The 6,094-nt window shown below is 45.2% G+C and overlaps 1 long non-coding RNA gene across 1 annotated transcript; it reads left to right on the top strand.

Moving 5' to 3' along the window:
- Nucleotides 1-800: 800 nt before the first annotated feature.
- Nucleotides 801-2,530, top strand: LOC115857990 (uncharacterized). Its single transcript, XR_004041475.2, has 3 exons — nt 801-1,029; nt 1,604-1,636; nt 2,176-2,530. It is a non-coding gene; the product is annotated as an uncharacterized lncRNA (long non-coding RNA).
- The last annotated feature ends 3,564 nt before the right edge of the window (nt 2,531-6,094 follow it).

Below are 6,094 nucleotides of genomic sequence, written 5' to 3'. Positions count from 1 at the left end.
ATAATAATAGAAGAGGGGAAGGAGAAGAAAGGAAAAGACAGAGGGAGAGAAAATGTGTTAGGGAAAGAAAAAGGAAGGAAGGAAAGAGAAAAAGAAAAAAGGGAGGGAGAGAGAGGGAAGGAAAGAGGGAAAGAGGGAAGGAAGGGAGAGAAAGAAAGGAAGGAAGGAAGGAAGGGAGAGAGAGGGAGGGAGGAAGAAAGGAAGAAAGAGGACGGGGGCAAAACTGTCTTCCTGCTAGCACTGATGTGAGGATGAAATGAAATAATGCATGCAAATTTTCATTATGAGACCCAGCATCTACACCCACAGGACAAGCAAAAAATGGGAAATCAGTGTTTGCCGGGGCTCCTAGCAGTGGGTGACGCTGCCTCTCCCCACAGCTGCCCAGTCAGCAACAGGCTGCTCGTGGGGCCTGCGGGCCAACGGGGCCTCCCTGGAGCTGACGCTGGCCTTCAACCTGTTCCGCTTCTCGACTAGCGATACGCTCTACCTGCAGAGCCAAGTGACCCTGTGTGACAAGCGGGCGGGACGCCCGTGTCCGCCGGTGAGCAGACAGGCAGCCCTAGAGGCTCCGGGCAGTCGCTGCAGCCTCCGCCGGCCGCAGCTCCGGGTGGCTAGCTGAGGAGCCGGACTCCAAGCAATGCAGTCGGGTAGGGACTAAGGAGGGGCCTGCAGGGACTAAGGAGCGGGGGACCAATAAGGGCCTGACTAAGGAGGGGCCTGGAGGGCAGCGGTGCTGGGGATTGGCCTATTCCTCCGGAGGCGGGGCTGAAGGCGGGGCCGAGGGCGAGGGGCCTGTGGATCGACATAAAGGGCAAGATTTTGGAGCCCTCACTGGGGCTACCTGGGGGTCTCGGACAAAGGCCCGCCCAGGCTGGGGCGGGAAGAGACCTCGCTACCCTTCTGTTGTGTCCCTGCAGACCTGTCAGAAGAGTCCGCCTGGGAGGAATCGAGCCTGGGAGATCTCAGCTCGGGAGGGTCTGGAGAGCGGCGCTGGATGGATGGTGTTCGGGCCCATTAGATCAAGTGGTAACTGGATCATATGGGGGGCCTCCTTGACTCCTCTTCCAGTTTTTCCCACTGACCTGCTCTGAGACCCCGACCCTTCACTGAGCCTCCTTCTACCTGTGTGTCCTCAGACTCCTCCCTCAATTCTAGTTCATGTCCTCCCCAAGCCCATATCCTCCTTGGCTCCTCCTTTGCTCTGGAGAGGTCTCCTCCCCTCACCCGGTCCCGGTTCCAGTCTCACTCATTAAGCTTCTCTCCTCCCATTCTCATCTTTCCTGCCACACCAGACCAATCTTCTACCAGTCTGTTTGTCCCTTGTGCCAGTATGCTCTTTGTAAATCCTCCTTGCTGGTCTGAAACCATCTCTCCTTTCTCTCTATTCCCTGACAACCTTCCAAAGCTCTGACCCTTGCAGGAAAGCCTATCTTCTTAGTAATTCCATTCTTTAGAGGCAGAAGGTTCATCATCACACCTTTCTGAGTCCCTACTTCAACAAAGGGTTCTTTTTGCCCAATCTTTCAATGATGGGAGTGTGCTGACCTGGTACTATCAGGATGCCTCCTTAAGCTTAATCTTTCTTCCTTTGTGGTTTCAGAGCCCAGTGCCTCCAGTAGCAGGAGTTTGGCAGGTTGGTACACAGCGATTGCTGTGATAAAGTTCTGATGACTGTGCCAGGGTCTGGGGGTGCACACTAGCTTCTGGAGTGTGCTGGTCTTGGATCTCGTCCCTGCTTAACAGTATGTGACTTGGGAGAGGTCAGTTACCCTAAGTCTCAGCTTCCTCAGCTGTACATGGTAGAGTTATCATTGTGAGGTTGTTGGTAGTCATAGTTAGACTTTTATCCCTCATCAGAACCTGAGGCTTTCCCGAAATGATTTAGGGTAGGGGTTGAAATTTCAAGATAGAGGGCCATGAAGATAACAACAAGTGAGAGGGGTTGAGTGGGGTCCACACCGAGATAGAGAGTTCATCTCTGTGTCTCCAACCACCTCCCCCCCCCCAGTCTAACAGAGGAACTGGCACATGGTGAGTCCCTGGAAGGCTTTGTTGAAAAAATGCATGAATGACTTACAAAACAATCCCCAAAGTGGAGTATCTAAGCCTAAAAAGTTTCCCAGGCTCTCAAAGCCACCTAATTCTGCTTTATAATTTCTTTCTTTCCTGCAGGATCCTGGATGACCATCTTTCTTCTGATGGCAATAGGCTGGATGCTAGGATAAAATCCTGCCCAGATACCTGCCCCAACTCTAGTCCTTAGCCTTTAGTTTAGTTGCCTGAGGCAAAGGTAGGGTGGAGGAAGATTTAGGGAGAGACAAGTAGTCTGTCCTCTTGTTAGGGACCAGAGAGGTTGAGGGTGAAGATGGAATCCATGTGTGACCCAACTACTGTCTGGTTAGGAGTGGGACCACTGAGCCTTAGGCAGTGCTTCCTCATCCCACCTTCCCTTCCCATCTCTGGAACTCTTCCAATGGTGGGATTGGGCAGCTCAATATGATAAGGGGCAGGGCAGAGGGTATGGCCAATAAACAGCAGGGAACTTTCCTACTTTGTCTGACTCCTTTTCTGTGTTATCAGACCACAAAGCTTCAAGGCTTTATGAGAAACGGGGTGTGTGTGTGTGTGTGTGTGTGTGTGTGTGCATGTGTGCATGTGAGAAGTTGCTTTGTTCTCTATGGGTCTCAGTTCCCCCATTTGTAAAACGAAAGAATTTGACCAGATGATCTCTGCTTCAACATGGGGACTCCATGACTCTCATTTTAGGGTAAGTTGTTGGGCCTTGGCCAACTGGTTCCAAATCTCCTTTCTTCTGCAGAATGGGCAAGAGCTATTTAATTTCAGAATTAGGATTAAATGTGTCCATATAATATTGTTCTGACCATTAATTATTTCCAACTTCATTAACTCCTGTTTCCTAATAAAGGGTGGATACAGGCAACAGTATGCTATCATTTATTCATTCAGAAACAGGTTGGAATCTACTATGTTAGGCCCTGGAGATTCAATATTACACAAGACACAGGCTTGGACCTTACAGAGAGGACAGTTGAGTTCAGGAAGCAGGTGGTGTGGATTGGGAAGCAGGACAGGCTTTAGAAGTTGACAGAGGTGGCACTTTCACAAAATCACAAGAAGGCCCTGTGCCTCTTTTTGTTGTTTCATTTTTGAAATACTACTTTTATTGATATCTATGATCATTTAGAAATTAATTTCTTGGGAAAATATGTTGTTCCAAGCAACAAAATAAATATTAAATTCAACAGTCTCAACATTTAATTTACAAAATCTCTTCTTGTCATTTAATGGTTTAATAGCTCCAGAAAAAATTAAGTCAAATGATTAATCCATATTATTTTTTCATGTACATAAAAATCACACACTTATTAAATCAGTACAATTAATTACATTTCATTGGGAATTCATATTCACTTTATAAGTCTGGAGTAGAAACTGTTTAAATATCCCTCTTGACAAAGGCATTAACCCTTGCCTGTATTTAAAATAGATCCTAAAGGATAAGGGAAAAATATCATTTACTATATTATGCTTAAATATCTCAAAAAGAAAATAGAATGAAACAAAATGAAGTTAACAAGGAAGCTATTGAACTTAAATTATATTTAGTTGATCATGTTAAAGACGCCTCTGTGCTGTGTAACAATAGATGCTTATAAAATAATCCACCAGACAACACTTAATGCATGTGAAAGTAGCTCTAATTACATGATTACGAAGATGCAGTTAATTTTCTCACTTTTCTTGGTTAAATTAGGGTGGGACATAACTGGCCAACTCTAGTCTTTTTTCAGTTATGTCAGGTGATAGTTCCATTCATATATCTTACTGAAATATGCAAGTGTTTTTTCTTTTTCGAATTTTATTTTATTTATTTTTTATACAGCATGTTCTTATTAGTTATCCATTTTATACATATTAGTGTGTCTATGTCAATCCCAATCTCCCAATTCATCACCCCCCACCCCCCGCTGCCACTTTCCCCCCTTGGTGTCCATATGTTTGTTCTCTACATCTGTGTCTCTATTTCTGCCCTGCAAACTGGTTCATCTGTACCATTTTTCTAGGTTCCACATATATGTGTTAATACACGATATTTGTTTTTCTCTTTCTGACTTACTTCACTCTGTATGACAGTCTCTAGATCCATGCATGTCTCTACAAATGACCCAATTTCGTTCCTTTTTATGGCTAATATTCCATTGTATATATGTACCACATCTTCTTTATCCATTCGTCTGTCGATGGGCATTTAGGTTGCTTTCATGACCTGGCTACTGTAAATAGTGTGCAGCAAGTGTTTTAAAATAATAAAGTAACTGAAGATTTACTATGTCATAACTAAAAATTGTGAATGTTCTCTGAAATTAGTGCCAAAATTTTTCGTTAAAATATAAATGAGGAGTCATTCACATTTGAAAATTGGTATTATAATAATGGAGTTACTTTTTTTTTTTTTTTTTTGTGGTACGTGGGCCTCTCACCGTTGCGGTCTCCCGTTGGGGAGCACAGGCTCCGGACGCACAGGCTCAGCGGCCATGTCTCACGGGCCTAGCCGCTCCGCGGCATGTGGGATCTTCCCAGACCGGGGCACGATCCTGTGTCCCCTGTATCGGCAGGCAGACTCTCCACCACTGCACCACCAGGGAAGCCCTGGAGTTACTTTTAAAATATAGATACCCATTGGAGAAAACTGTACAAATGTACTGTTTGCCAATTGTAAATTTAAATCTCAGCAGTTCCACTGTTTCTAGTCTGGTTTTTCTTCCATTCTCCACATCAGCTTTTCAAATCTTCCCCATTCTTCTCAGCCCTCTACATGCCTCTGTTCCCTCCCTCCTTACAGTTGCTTTTCACCAAAGAAATAGAAGCCATCAAGTGGGTGTTCCCACCACCCACCAGCCCACAAATTTACTCATTTACACACCTATCCTTACCATTTATATTTTAATAAAAGACTTCTGGTCTTAATTTCAGAGAATACTCCCTAAGTTCATCTATCATATCATACCCAGATTCATTATCAATTAAATCTTATTTTCTGCCATCTATATTCTTACCTTAAAACACTATAAGAGAGGGCAAGTAATAGAACCCCAGAGCCCTTCCTTTAGAGTGAATTTGGTCCGGTAATTAACTCTTTATGTCTGGTTCTTCAAAGTTAAGAAATCACACAACTTCTATTTTTCTTTTGTTGAGTTATAATTGGCATACAGCACTGTATAAGCTTAAAGTGTACAGCATAATGACGACTTATACATCATGAAATGATTATCACATTAAGTTTAGTGAATATCCATCATCTCATACAGATGCAAAAGTAAAGAAATAAAAAAGAATATATTTTCCTTGTGATAACTCAGAATTTACTCTTTCATATATAAAATACAGCACCGTTAATTATATTTATCATGTTGTATCACACAACTTTTTAATGCCTCTCTCCCTCCCAAGTCGAGTTTCCAGATACCTGGAATTTTACTGTACTTTGGCTGATGGCTTTGTTCCTCCTTTTAAACAATTTCAGTCTGATTTTTCAAGTATGTATTAATGCAAATAAACTTAGTTCCTTTTCCTAGGGAGCGAGTTTGAGCAGGGAGGCAAGATTGATCCCTTACCCTTCAACCTGTGTCCTGATCACAGATTGACCACTGACTCTAATCCAGACCAAGCCCTGACCCTGATAAGACAGTGACTCTGGCCACACCCTAACTCCTGGTCACAACGTCACCCCCTGCTTCAAGTGGGAGTACTATAGATGGTGAGGAATGGGAGGAGGGTGGGCAGGTTAGGAGGGATCCCGGAATGAGTTGCGCTGGCTGCCAGCTTCTCGATCTGCACAGGCCAAGCAGGCCACTTCAGGCCGAGGTGAACAGGGCTCCGCCCAGAGGCGAGACCCGCCAAGGGGTAGAGGCAACGGCAGAGAGCGGCGGCGGGCTCATGCGCAGAGAGATCCGTCGGTTCTCTGCGCCGAGGGCGGCGTGCAGGGGCGGGACACCCGCGCGGCCCGACTTCTGATTGGTCGTAGGAGGGAAGAAAGGGGCGGGACCAGGGCGGTGCGCGCTCTGAGGCG

This window comes from Globicephala melas, chromosome 1 (genome assembly GCF_963455315.2).
Source record: "Globicephala melas chromosome 1, mGloMel1.2, whole genome shotgun sequence".
Lineage (NCBI taxonomy): Eukaryota > Metazoa > Chordata > Mammalia > Artiodactyla > Delphinidae > Globicephala > Globicephala melas.
This window is presented reverse-complemented; position numbering and strand designations above follow the sequence as displayed.